This window comes from Dermacentor albipictus, chromosome 8, assembly GCF_038994185.2.
Source record: "Dermacentor albipictus isolate Rhodes 1998 colony chromosome 8, USDA_Dalb.pri_finalv2, whole genome shotgun sequence".
In the NCBI taxonomy this organism is placed as follows: Eukaryota; Metazoa; Arthropoda; class Arachnida; order Ixodida; family Ixodidae; genus Dermacentor; species Dermacentor albipictus.
Genome location: NC_091828.1, coordinates 52,639,804 through 52,654,859, shown reverse-complemented (window position 1 = coordinate 52,654,859; position 15,056 = coordinate 52,639,804). Strand labels below are relative to the sequence as shown.

At 44.7% G+C, this 15,056-nt stretch overlaps 1 protein-coding gene and 1 long non-coding RNA gene across 8 annotated transcripts in view; both read left to right on the top strand.

Moving 5' to 3' along the window:
- Positions 1 to 15,056, top strand: part of LOC139048782 (zinc finger protein 84-like) — a 208,407-nt gene that overhangs the window by 93,619 nt on the left and 99,732 nt on the right. The window lies entirely within an intron of this gene.
- The window catches only part of LOC139048785 (uncharacterized), a 34,532-nt gene that overhangs the window by 11,111 nt on the left and 8,365 nt on the right, over positions 1 to 15,056 (top strand). The window lies entirely within an intron of this gene.

Below are 15,056 nucleotides of genomic sequence, written 5' to 3'. Positions count from 1 at the left end.
GCTTTTTGGGGGCTGGTGTCAGTAGAGCGTCGTGGCTAGAGGAGTGGGACGCTTTGGTGGGTGGTGTAGGAGCAGGTGTCTTGGATTGTTTAAGATCGCGAACCTCTTGCGAGAGCTTGTGAATTAGGTCGCGCATAATGGCATTTTCTTTTTTGAGGTGAGCTATCTCTGCGTTATCATTGGTGCTCGTGGACTGTGGAGAAGGTGTGTTGCGACCCTCTCGCGAGGTGCCCTTAAGGGCTTCTGCAAAGCTCACCTTGTTAGTAGGAGACTTGGCGGGTGGGGTATAGGTAGATCTGGATCGGGAACGGCGCTGTCTCGAACGTGAAGGGGTCCGGGAACAATGTTGCCTCGAGCGTGATGGAGTCCGAGATCTGGAGCGGGGCTTGGAGTTCAAGGGCGGGAAGTCGCTTTCTTGAAGGGTGGCTTGCATTGCAGCTCGGCGTTCCCCAACGCGCTTGCGAATAACGTATGGTGTCTTGCAGCGAGCCGTACATGATTTGTCCGCTGTAAGATGAGGGCCGCCGCACAGTGACCATTTGGGGTTACACGTGTGATCGGGAGGTGGGTTGCGGGCTCCACAACCTCTGCAGATCTTGTTATTGGGAAAAGGGCAGACATCCATGCGATGTCCGAGGCGGCCGCATTGGTAGCAAATTTCTATTTGCTTGCGGAATAATGAGCATGGGATTAAGGTAGCTCCGTAACAGACCAGATATGGCACGTCGGGGCCACTGAAGGCGATAACAACGGTGGTTGTTGTTCCAATGCATTTTGCGGCTAGTGCGAGGGGGTTGTGGGTATTGATGATATTGGCGTTGACTTGCTGTGGGGTATCGGAGAGGGGGATTCCGCAGATGACTCCCTTCGTGGTGTCCTCGGCGGCCGTCTCATACGCGTTAACATCGTGCGTGACCCCATTGACTTGAATTGATTTTATGCAGACATACCGGTCGGCGTTCTGCAGACTTGGCGTACTTACAACGACAATGTTTTGTTGGGTGTTGGGGCACACCGTGTCTTGCTGAATATCTGCTGGGCTGAGCTGTGCGGCTTGGAGAACGGCTGTAGTCACGGTAGGACTACCAATTTTGGCAATGTTGAGGGCTCCCTTGGGGCGAATGATAATTTTGATTTGGTTGGAAGGTAGCGGAGGCATGCGTCCAGCCTTTAGAACTTGTGCCTTGACTGGTGGCCTGGTCTTGGAACGAGAACGAGTGCTTGAGGTTTGGGTAGAGTCATTTTGGGGTGAAGAGTCGTCCCTCAGCTTCGCCGGTTGGCGAAGGCGAGTTGTTCGCCAGCCCGTCTCGGCGGCCACTTCGAGCTCCATGCTCGTTGCTGGGGCAGAGAAACTTGATCGGCGATACGGAACTCGCTCGAGTGCGCGCCGCGCATCCGGTGCGCCCGGCGTGCACGTGCGGCGGCGGTGTGGGCGATTCACAAAAACGTTCGCAGCACAGGAAAATGTCCGTAGCACAGGGAAATCGAGTGTTCCACCTGAAAATGAGGCGTCTACGGAGTCCTGGTATCTTCACGGATCGACTGGTGTAAAAATTAGGCCACAATTCGCAAGAAAATGCTGCAAAATCATTTCACGAACACAGAGCCGACGCGAGCACGTCTACACTCCTCGGCGATCGCAGCGCCTCCCCTGATTTCACTGAGAGGGAAAATTAATTTGCACCCATTCAAATCTGAACTACTGGAGGCACCAGCACCTAAGCCAGAGAACCAGGGCTAGAGAGGCTAGCCAAGACTGCTTTCATCAAAACTCGTAGTAACATGATGGGAAGACGTCTGCCAGCCAATAACCGCTTCAACTAAAACTGTGCAGCATAATGTGGACAAAGCAAGACATAAAAGCTATAGAGACAAGCCCACGATAACTATGCTCATCCCTGTAATGTTGTTTTCCTTTTTCGACGATGCATGGCACAGTTTTACTTCAAACTCATGTTTACAAAATGGCCTCATACTATGTTTTATTGTGGAGTAATTGTTTATTCTGTCACATAGTCAGCGAGATCATTACAACAGTCAAGTGAAATGTTTACCTCTGCAAGCAGCAACAAGCTTTCAGCACAAGCTTGCATGGGCTGTGAATATGCACAGAGTAAGTGTATGACATGGCTTGTTGTGTCAGGTGTACTGTCACATTGGCCAACTGTATGAGGAAGCTGGGAGGTTCGAAGCTTGAGAGTACTAGTTATAATAATGGGAAGAATGTCATATAGCAATAATTCATTACAATTGAACCTTGTTGTATGAAACAATTATAAATAGAATTATTGCTTAAATAACAGGTGGTGAATCACCAAGAGAATTACATGTATATGAAACTTCATACATCAAACTTGCTCAGACAGTAAATGGATATATTGAACTCCGCAGCATTGGACATTGGGACACATATTAAAGGCTTCACTGCAGTACATTGGCAGATCCTGGTGGCGCAAATAGGACCTACAAATTCTGCATGGGCTAAAGGGCAGAAAGCGCTGCTCTGAATGTATCTATGTAGTCAAAGCCTTTTTAACAAAGTGCTCGCACCTTCAAAATCCTTCGCTATGCAGGTCACTTTGTTTTAAAGGTTGCGCAGCTCACTGCTCACAATAGCTAAGCACTTTCAACAAAAGAAAATCTTTAACAAGAATTCAAGAGAGACTTAATGAAATAGACCGCTAATCTTTCTCTGCAAAATATCCTTGACAGCATGTTCTACTGTAGCCACGCTGTGCTCCATTGAGGTTCCCGGCTTGCTCTCCAAACAAATGCAGGAACCATGCAAAGCTAAGCCCCCGATTGTCTAGTGCCCCTAAGCCTCCCTTGCTACAAAATTTTTGGTCGCCTTCGTTGACATTCGCGGCCTATCCATGCATTCGTCAGCCGTTGGTCCGTTACAAGTAGCATATGAGGTGAGTGAATCCTGGGGCAGAGCAACGGAACTAGTAATATCAGCACGCTCTTCAAATACACTGCTGTTAGCGCTAGGGCACAGCTTACCCTGGTGACATCTTCGCGGGGCAGTGGCGGCACTGCTGCGGCATTCGTTTTATAAACATAAATCAGCCGCCAGGGACGCATAAGTTTCTTTGTTTCACAGGCAAATTAATTGTGGTCTTCATTGTAGAGCTGTTCGATTGTAATCTAGTGCTTATGCTGACGCTACTTGCTGCATGCAGCGGTTCGTTTTCCTCACGTGATAGTGTGTGACGCTGTTCTATCTCAGCTTTCGGACTTTAAAACCAGCAAGCATCTAAAATGTGCTGCATAATAGACAGTTTTAGTTTAGCGTACATCACTGCGCATGCGCAGAACGCTAAACGACCCATTGCATATAGCGTACACACCCTATTTCTCAGATTTAGCATTAGCGTCTTTGTGTGGTTTGCGGAATTTGCGTGAAACATGGCGGCGGCCCCGGCTGCCAGCTTCGAATTGAATTTGGCGTTGCTTTTGTATATGGACTTCGTTCTTAGCAACTGACTGTGTAAATGGCTTTCGCTTAGTCTCAGGCTGCAACGATGACAGAGTATTATGGATAACCTTGTAGTGTTTTCGAGATCGCTTCTCGTTTCGAGTGAGTCGAAGCCTAACGAAAGAAACATCCGACATGTTAGCACCACCTATAGCTACAGTCGGGAGATAGCCGCAATGACGGCACATGGCCTCTGAGATCTGAACATCTCACAGGCCAACTAAAACTAAAAAAAATGTGTGCTGATTAGCATACGCTATATATACTATGGCATACGCTACAGCTGCGTACGCTAAATTAAAGCTGTCTAATGTCAGACCCATAAGTTAGCCTCATCCCAATACAGTGGTGTTACGCATTCAACTATGCACTTAGCATTGTGATGAAGTATACCAACAGTGGGAAAGGGTCACAAACACTGGACATAGCAAGGTTACGCGGTCAAGCATACCATAGCGCTGAAGCATACTGAAAGTGGAAAAAGATAAAATTACATGCAGAGTATCCTGTCGGAGTTATCTAAATGATGCATAAGCATTTGCTACTGATCACCTACTGTTTTGTCATCATATGCTGCTGCGTTTCATATAATTGCGAGAAATGCCACGAAAAAATCATGAAATGGAGAAGCGCAGATGCAACACCAAAATGTTAAACCAAGACCAGCATGAGTATGAAGCAGAGGCCAGTAGTAGCACTGTTCACTCCTTTTATATCATGGTGCGTTTGGATGATGTTGCTGCTTCATGGAAGATGAGCTCTGGCCAATGCATGCTGTTCTACGTGACGTAATTGAACAGTGTCACGTTAGGTAGACGTCATACGTAGATGTGGTCAATGATGCTGCCTCCTCCCGATGCAAACCATTATCAACTGTACATCAGCGGCCGCTGCTTATGGCGCGGCTGCGCAGGCCTGATCTTACAATTCGCTCGCTCATGCCGGCCTTATCTTGAAAGCAATCGTCTTACGTGACGGACGGGTTTCCTCATTGGGTAAGCATAGAATCCTTTACGCATGTGTCTCTTCCTTTGACTTTCCCACTCCAGCTGCTAATGTCACACATGCCACGTCGGGAAGGGGGGGGGGGGGGGGGTGTTCAGAGTGTGTATATACATGACAGGCACAAGTAAGAGAGGAAAGGAGATGGGAGAAGCTTGTTTTCACCCCACTGCATCGAATGTGCACAATGCCCTCTGGAGCTCCCCGGCCGTTGTCACATTAGCCACCTGACAGCTGCAATTATCCGTGACTCCTTTCGGAAGCACAGAAGAAACTGCAGCGCTTACGTGCGAGGCGAGAGGGGACACAGATAGAACTGTAGAGAGAAGAGGGAGGAGAAGAGGCAGTTCCCGTATAAGATGGGGGAAGTGACATGAGAAGGCAAGGAAACTCCACTAACATACAACAGCGGTTGTAGGGTGCTTATGTTCAAGGCACAGTGCAATATGTTGCTGCTATTTCTGAAAAAATAAACACCATGCAAATATGTCAAGCGGGCAACTCGCACAGGGCGTGCAGAAGCAGAGCCGCATTAATTAAAATGCACCGCAGCGTCCAGGAAACACTACAGAAGTGGTTGACCGTCAAATCAACACTTCTGTGCCTGCCGCATTAGCTTTGCTGCTATGGCATTGCGAGAGGTCATGGATTTGATCCCAATCGTGGGAGCCACATTTCGACGGGGGCGAAATAGAAAACCCATGTGCACTTAGATTTTGGGACACATTGAAGAACATCACGGTGCCAAAATTAATCTGGAGTCTGCCACTATGCCGTGCTTCATAATCTGAGTGTCGTTTTGGCACGTACAGCCCCATAATCCAATTCAAGTTTAATACTTCTGCCATAACGCGATGTGCCATATGAGGAAATGACAACACTCAACCCTCTCAGGGGTTATAAGATATGGCCCACTAAAATGCCTCATGCAAACACCTCTCCCTGTGTGTTCTGCCTATTACGCAGGCAAACAGCAGTGGTACCCACAAGGTAACGTTTAACATCAATTCACCAATCTCATGTTAGCCTAAATGTTGAAGAAATTAAGCTTTAGCCGTCAACACTGCTAATTATCATCAATCAGAGCATCCAGCATGGAAAGCTTGACTTACATCAATTCCCACAGGGTGTGGGATCTGCATAATTTTTCTCTTTTTCCTCATTTTTGTGTGCGTAGCATGAACAGGAAGATGTTCCAATGAGCTCAGTTTTGAAAATATACTATTATATGTGCAATCTCCGGTTACGGTAAAAGCACCGAGACCCTAAGAAGTGTACAAGCAGGGATTTAGAGCTATTTCCGGCAGGGTTGTGGTGATTTGGGCCCTTGCTTCGCCCATCTTGCAAGCTCCGTATACGAGACTGCAACACAGCCTTGCACATGTTCCTGACTATACATGCGCACATGTGCCGTCATCTGTCACAGTATGAGCACCGAGACATCTAATAACTCACCTGACACCCATTCAAAGCTGGTTCTGACGTTGCTGCAGTGATGGACCGCAATACATAACGGAAGCTCCAGTGCATAACACAACTGCATTGTGGTGAAGCTCAGTCTAGGGCATTGGCATTGAAACTTGTTTAAGCAATCACATTTCCTCAAGCCACAACCAGCATGCGTATTCGTGCTCTTAAACTGCACAAGGGCCATCCATATGCCGACGTGTCGGAATGTTAAGTCAGGTGTAGTTCCGACCAGAATGCACATAATGTTTGGTATGTCTAGAAAGTGTTCCTAAAGTCACCTCTGCCGCATTACAGTTGAGTTAAGCAAGGAAGCTTATGCAGTGTATTGCATTGAAGCATATTAAAAGCGAAAAATTGCAGTTTAATTGCTGTGGTGATTTAAGCCCCTTGTTTGGGGATCCATGATCATGCCCCTCTGGAGGGCACAAAGGAGAGAGGAATCATGGTTGGAGAGCATGACACGAACCCTGGCGATGGAGAAACAGCTTTGATGACCTGCTCTACCGAAACTGCACTGCTTGTTCAACAGGCGGTAATCAAGAAGCTAGAAAAATGAAACCTAGTAGTCCGGATATTTATTGACTACAGCAAGGCTTTTGACAATGCAACACAAGATTCTATTAACAGAGTTGACTGCCAACGGTGTACACGGAATGACACATTTTGTTGTGTTCGTATCTGCTTGATTGCAGGCAATACATTGTCATTGGAAATAGTATTTCCTCCGACAGGGCAATATTGTTCGGTGTCCCACAGGGCAGCATTTTAGGTCCCCTTCGACATTTACGTTAATGACATGATAGACATACGAGGGTTGATCCAGAAATAAGGTTCCCATCAGTTTTAGAAATAGACAACATTGTTTATTCTCATAGAAATTTACATTATTGGAAAGATGAAACTTACATAATCGGCATCTTTTTCTACGCATTTTTGTATACAGTGCTCCAATTTCTGTATCCCAGTGTCATAGAAGTCTGCCGCCGACCCGTTGAGGAAGCATTTCACCTCTTCCGACTTCTTCATCGCTCCGGAAGCGTTGGCCACTCAAATGTTCCTTTAGCTTGGGGAACAAGTGATAATCACTAGGTGCGAGGTCCGGACTGTAAGGTGGGTGGGGCATGACAGTCGACCCAAAGTTTGTCAAAAGTTCCTGGGTTTGACAGGAGATGTCAGGTCAAGCGTTGTCGTGAAGCAGTGTTACACTGGCTGCCAGTCGTTCTCGCCGGCAGTTCTGGATAGCTTGCCTGAGTTTTCATAGTGTTGCACAATAGCTCTCAGAGTTCATTGTTGTCCCACATTCCGTTAAATCGATCAGCAGTACCCCCTTATGATCCCAAAAAACAGTGGCCATGACTTTGCCAGCAGAAGGAGCTTGAACTTCTTTGCGACTGGTGACTCTGGGTGACGCCACTCTTTGGATTTTTATTTCATATTAGGAGTGAAATGAAACACCCACTTTTTGTCTCCCATAAAAATGGAGTCCAACAATCCTTCCTTATCTTCTTGACAATTTTGAAGAAACTGGCGAGCACAGTCAAGGCGTTTCTCCTCGTAGTCTGATGTCAATAGCTGCGGTATCCATTGAGCACAACACTTCTGATACCCCAATACTTTAGTCAAAGCTCTTTCCACTGTACCGTAAGAACTTCCAGGAATTTGAGCAATAAGTTCACGGATGTTGATCCTCCTCGATTGAAGCATTTTGCGTTGGGCCATCTTGATAACCACCTTCGAAACTGACGGTCTTCCACTCTGTTCTTCATCGTGGACTTTCTTTCAACCAGCACTAAACTCCCTGAACCACTTTCGGACGTGTTGAACGGACATGCACTTGTCGCCATACACCTCTGTCAACTGATGATGAATATCCACGGGTGGAGTCACTTTGGCGTGCAAAAAGCGAATTACGGAACGAATCTCGTACTTGGCGGGATCAACAATGGGAACCTCCATGTCGGACGGCTGCTGAGCCAAGAATGAGCGGTGCAGCGAAGCAAAGCGCAGCTGGGGGGAATGGAGAGTGGGGGAACAGCCGCGTGCATGAGTGTTGCCGGACTTCACCTCGCACCTTCCCATGGGGCTGGAGCTCTTTGGGAACCTTATTGCTCGATGAACCCTCGCAGAAACTGAGGCAACAACCATTCTATATGTGGATGATACCAGCCTGTTTGTCTCTGGTCTGGAGGCTTGCGATGTCATTCCTAAAGCGAACGCGCTCCTTTCCACTTCATTGGGATGGTCCAGCCACAACAGCCTTAAAAATATTATTTCTTTCCAGAACTGTTGAAATTACAAATTTACCCAGCACTATTTGCGTCTCACATTAACTACTGCATGCGTGTGTGGGGCACCACCGTGAACACTAACACAAGCTTTTTCTTCAGAAACGTGCTCGTCGGAATTATTTCTAACATTCCATACCTCCACACAACATCACCACTTTTCAAACTGCCAGATGTGAATGGCCTTCCTTTACTGTATTCATATTTTTTCCTCTAACAAAGTCTCTTCACTTGTAAAATTACTGTCGGGACTACAGCCAGGATAGATGGCTCGTGCCAAAAAGGCTAACAATTTATCTAATGCAATCGCTAACCTGTAATGTTCCTTAACTTCTAAATAAGTATGAAAACCAAGGCATTATTAATGTTCATGTCTTTATCTGGAAACGCGAAATAATTTTTGGTCTAGAATCATTCATTACATGATGCCTGCACGCAGGAACAAATGTATGGATATCTGTCACTGGAAGTTACTAATGCGCTGTTCTTTCTCTCTCTCTCTCTCTATATGTATATATATATATATACACACACAGACACACACACACATGAACATGACATAACATGAACACAGTGTATATATGTATATATATATTGTACACACAGTGTTCATGTTAGTTTCGGTTGGGACATACAGTTGCACTGTCCACCACTCTTTACTATTTTATAACTGTGCAATTACCATTGTTAAGCACGAGCTAATATAGCATGTAGTATATCACTATATTGTCACGTGGTAGCGACGTTAAAGAACACAGCAGCAGTACTGTGAAAGACAAAACTAGCTTTTATTGGGCGAACCTGTGCACACAAAACAGCCTACACTTAAAGCACAATGATAGCAGCGAACACAGTCGGCAATCGTCGAAAATCTGATCAGCTGGTCCAGCGTGTCAGCTTTTATACAGTAGTCATCGAATGTTCCAGACTTGTTGGGGCTCGTGTGCCTTCCACAAAGTTCTACACCATTCGCGTCACGCGATGAAATCAGATAACACAAGGTTCAGCGACAACAGACAGCGGATAGAAGCATCGATAGCTTTCCAGAAACTTCGGATACATGCAGGCGCGTGCCGCGCTGTGCGATAAGATTTGTTAGGCGGCAAAACGTGGTCGCCCAATAAATGTATGTATACACGTGTCAATATATAATATATAATTATATGCGTGCTTTATTTTCTTCTACACTGACTGCTGTGCTGTCAAGCACTTTCAAGCTGTTTGCAACAGCTTCTCGCTTGACGGACCCCAACAAATTGTAACGACTTCTTAGAAATAAAGTTCTGATTATTAGTTGTCTCCGTGCTCATACTGTGACAGAAAACTGGAATGCATGTGTATAATGAAGGAATTCGTGCTGTGTCCCCTCACAGTGGCCCCTTTGCATTCGTGGTATACTTCACTGCAGTGTATGATGGCAAAGTTGACTTTAAGGAACCGAAATTTGCAACGCTTCTAGACTTGTAGATTTTTTCATTGGTGCGTCTAGCCATAGCCACTATGGCCTAGTCCCAGGGAGCCCAAACAGAGGAAACGGAGGTAGAAATTAACGATAAAGGTAATCTAAAATGACGCAGGAACTAGGCAGCCACCGTACCTGCGGTTAATAAAACATTCAAATTTTGACACTTCACGTGCCAAAGCCAAGATCTGATGAGGCACACTGTAGCGGTGAGCTGCGGATTAATTTTCACCTCGCGGGATTCGTTAACGTGCATTCAACGTACGGTACACGGGCATTGCATTTTTACCTCATCGAACCCCGTCGAAATGTGGCCCCACAACCTCACTTTCGCAGCGCAACACCAAAACCACTAATACAACATGGTGGGTCTACAAGCCATCAGGCTCTGGTAATGCTGGACCTTGCTGTTAAAGAACTCCTTTAATCAACCACAAGACGTCGGCTGTAATCGCAAACCAGACCTATGACAGCACCAATGTTAAACTATTTGTTGTCACCAATATGAGTTAAGCACATTTGTTTTAGAACTACACTGTACTATTTCTGTGTCAGTGATTACAGGGGAGTCCTTGTGTATCGTGTTAGACATAAAAAGATTTAAAGAGATGCCTACAGAGACATTGCGAAAGTACGTAGCTGGTATTAGTAGATTGCACCAATGATTGGAACATCTTTTTGGAGCACATGGTATAAGCACATGTAATAAATAATGAACAGTGACACAATACATCCAGCGGTCAGATGCAAGTAGTACTGCTAAACATGACAACAGATCACTCTATTCACCACTGTCGGAGTGGCAAAGTTTAAAGTTCGTTTCCAAAAGCATTGCCTGCCTGGGTTACATGTCGTCATAACCTTCCTATGTTATGAATACGTAAAATTTATAGCAGGCCCATCCCAAAAATTTGGGGACGTCCAAAGCCAGTATATGAAAAAAATTCTTCTGTTTGATTCTACTCTAACCTTATAGTTCACCGATTTCAAGTGACTGGCCCAGCCAGTAATGCAGGTGGCATGCAGCTCTTAACAAGTGGGGCGGCTGGAATAGGAATACTTTATTGCAGCACTGGTGGCCTGAATTCAAAGCCTTTTCATTAAGTAACAAAGCTCAAAAAGAACAGTGCCACAGTTATTTTTGTCTTACTGAGACTTGGCTAATACAGCCCACACCCACAGTGGGTGGTGTGTCAGCATGTAGTGGTGGCCTAGCCAGTTAAGGATTTGGACTAGGAAATAAGTAGTCGTGGTGCATTTTGGAGCAGAAAAATTGGTCCTTTTGGAATAGTTGGAGTAGTACAGCAGTAATGTGTAGCCATTTGGTGCAGCTCATTATTACTGCGCACTCAGTAAATGCTGCTCAACAGCAAAGGAAGATACCAAGGCCAACAGCCAGCAGCAGCCAATTAGTACCACATCAGTATGTTGCAAACACTTTCCTTTGAATAGGTAAGAAACCTTCATAACCAATTGAAAAATTCATGCAGAAACTCCTCTGGGACTTAAGTACGCTTAAGCATTGTACCACTTGCTCATCTCCACGCAGCCGAATGTCATTATCAACCCCTTTTCAAGGATACGGCCACAAACTGGGTACTTCATGATGGGCTGATCACACTTAAAAGCAAAGCATATTCCGAAATTCAAAATAACAGCCTGCACAGAAAGCACTTGGTTTGTGACGCATGTGAAACCATTATATTGCAGAGCTAAACTATGAGCATCTGTGGAAGATTGGAGGCCCTATCGTGAGCACGCACACTTATGCAGGACTGTAACAACAACAGCCAAAGATAAATTTTTCAACCATGACATTTCAGACATGCTTAGCAATGACACAAAAATTTAGGAAACCCAAATTATCGAACTTGACGGTACCGTTATCTAAGGATGGTAACATTCTTTCTCCGGCACGTGTTGCTATTGAATTCAAGTTTTTTTCATCCGTTTTCACAGATGAGACTGGTGTACCTAGAAGCTTTCAGGCCCCTATTTTGCATTCAAGCATGCACAACATTAATATCGCTTCTGAAGTAGTACAGTCCTGTATCGATTGTCTTCCAACTAACTCTGCTCCTGGTTGTGATGGCATCTGCCCTAAACTTCTTAAGATATCCAAACCTGCAATATGTCGCATTTTAGCCAAGCTTTTTCAGCAATGTATTGACACGGGATGCGTCCCAAATGATTGGAAAGCAGCTTGCATAATTCTCATATTTAAATCTGGTGATTCGTCTAACCCATCAAATTACAGACTAATTTCTTTACCAGCATGTACTGCAAACTCATCATTTCATCTGCTCTAATGAAGTTTCTTACAGAACAAAACTTTTTCTTTATCAATCAGCATGGACTTTTACACGATTGATTATCTTTTTTATCGAATCAATGTAATATCTGTGGACTTTGCGAAGGCTTTTGGCAAGGTTCCTCAATTGTGGCTTATTCATAAACTGACAGATCTTAACATACATGTGAGAATAACTAGGTGGACTACCAACTTTTTAACTAACCGGTAGCAATCAGTTTTCATCAATGACCATTTGTCTCCATTAAATCATGTCAAATCTGGAGTACCGCAAGGTTCCATGCTCAGGCCTATTTTGTTTTTAGATTACATTAACGATATTAGTAATGGTAGGCGTTTATGGTCATAGACTATTTGCTGATGATTGCGTGATCTAGTAACCCTGAGGATACCTGCTACCTTCTATCTTACCTAGACAATCTCTGTAAGTGGGGCAGTAAGCAAGCGGAAATCAACATTAATATTACAAAAGCTATCAGATTCAGGACTACAGCTAAACCCGTGTTATGTAATTACAAAATTATAAAACATGCCCGTAGCCTTGGTATTCACAATATCTGGGTGTGCATTTGTCATTCGATCTGTCATGGAACATTTGCGTAGATGCGATTTTCACTAGAATGTTTTAGTTTAGTGTCTTTACAGTTCTCCCCGCTCCAAGTTTCCCCGCTTAGCCACATGGTGGAGTGGTGGGTGATTGCACGTTTTAGTTGTATGTCTAGCCTAGCGGAACAGAGGGATGGATGGATAGGTGCTACGAGTGTCCCCTTTGGAAAGAGGTGTGGGTTGCGCCATGAAGCTCTTGTATTGCCTAATGTTCGACCTATGTTAACGAAGAAAAAAAAAACCCACGATGACTTCCCATAACCAAACTTTCTGAACTTTGTCTTTGCAAGCCTCTGTTGTTTGTCGTTTCCATACTTTTTGTCCACCAATCTTCCATTCGCTGCTTACCAATCTTTACTGCATACATTTTTACTTTCCCCCTGCTCTTGCTGAACCCAAGGGCTTCAAGCAGGCCAATGGTGTGTGTGTGTGTGAAAACTTTTATTGTAATGAGGTCCAGAGGCTTGACTTCTCAAGCCAAGGCGGGCCGCTCCCACGTTGGCACTGTCAGGCCAAGCCTTTCAGCAACATCATGGGCCCCCTGGACTGCCCTTAGTTGGTCCTGAAACAATGCGCTTTGTATCCTTCTCTCCCACTGTGTCCATTCTACAACAAGGTTGGGGAGAGTCGCAGGACACCCCGCCAGCATATGTCCGATTCCAATGATGCCATTACAATCATTGCAGTCCATCTTAATCTCCCTCTCTGGATACATTTTATTAATGGTGTATAGGCCAGTGGTGCCTAAATCTACTGCTGGGGAGATATTTCACATTCTAGTAAAGCATGCTCTATTGTTTCCCTAGCTTTACCGCAGCAAGCACATGCTTCTTCCTTCTTATATTTTGCTGTATAAGTGCGTGTTCTAAGGCATCCTGAGCTCGTTTCAGAAAGTAATAAACTTCCCTTTGAGTTATAATAGATTGTTTCTTTCCCGATATCCTTATTTCCTCTTCAGTAGTTACTCATAGCAGGTTTATTTTCCATTGCCGCCACCCACGAGATTATCTCGGCTTCTCTGGCTTTCCGCTTGATGTTCCTTTCGTATTTGCAGTGCCTTCTGGCCGAATTCAGGGTAATGAAACAAAATAAAAGCACCTATAAAAGTAAAACTTTTGTAAGTAAAACAAATACATATAGCTTATTTGTCCATAAAGCTATAAAAGTAAAACTTTTGTAAGTAAAACAAATACATATAGCTTATTTGTCCATAAAGCATCTAAACATGAACTTGTAATGTGTTACCGGTCCATTTTATCCAGTGGAAAATAAAGCCCCATCTTGGGGAATGCCACGTGATAGCCAGCGAGCTTGCATTTTGCATACAATCTGATCCTTTCTGATGCTAACATGCTGCACAGCGTGCATCACATACTCCCGCGCTGCGAGGTTTTCAAATGGGTCAGCATGCACACCTTCTAGCAGACATAAGTCTTCATCTGTGCAAATCTATCTTGTAAAGAGCAAGGCAGGCAAGGTGCCTCGATGCACAAGCCAGAGTGGGTGTGTGCATCGACCACCTTGCTAGGAAAAAATGGCAGCAACCTTCTGTTCAGGCAGCTTGTAAGCGGACCGTGTTTCTGACTCCGCCAGCCCGCTTGCAGCTAAGCGGAGGGCGCATGTGCATTCGCACATCCGCTCCGCTCAGCTGCTTAGCAGAGTGTAAAAACGGCAAACTCTACTAAAGCAACCACATCTCTTGGCTTCATAAGGCACTATTTGCACTCGGCTAACTCCAAGACAAAATTTCTCGCTTACTTAATTGACTCTGACTCTAGTTTGTGTCTTAGTTAATTACTTAATTGACGCTGACTCTAGTTTGTGTCGAGGCCTACCTCGAGCACAAACTCGAGTCTTTTGCAAAATAAGGTTGCTCGCTTCATCACAAGAAACTACTCGCATACATCTAGAGTTACGGAAATCAAATATTAAATTAATTTAGCTCCTCTCAATATACGCAGGCTTCTGACACTATTGTCCTTCTTTCATTTACTCCAACCGGTTATCCCACGTTACTCTAAATATCAGACTAGCTTGTGACGTGTGTCTTGACGGCTTGATCACCAACTTAAAATCGCACCCATCTTCGCCCACACTAATCCGATTTTCCACTCACCTCTCCTTCTCGCTATCTGACACGACTCATTTGTACATAATTTGAAGTTGTTCCTAGAAATCTGAACTACCTCTTACCTTGCTGTTCTGTTCCAGTTGCATTTCTTGATGTTCTTATTTAATATGCAATTTTGCTTTCCTGTTTAGTAATCTATACTTAAATTTTTTTCCATTGTTTTGTAATGTGAAACAGCTCATTGTGATAAGTATTTTAGGAACCTTGACCCTTGTCATCACTATGTTTTTTTCACACATTGTATATACCCTGTAATAAGTCATTTTTTTGCACTAATTCATAATAATAATATTTGGGGTTTTACGTGCCAA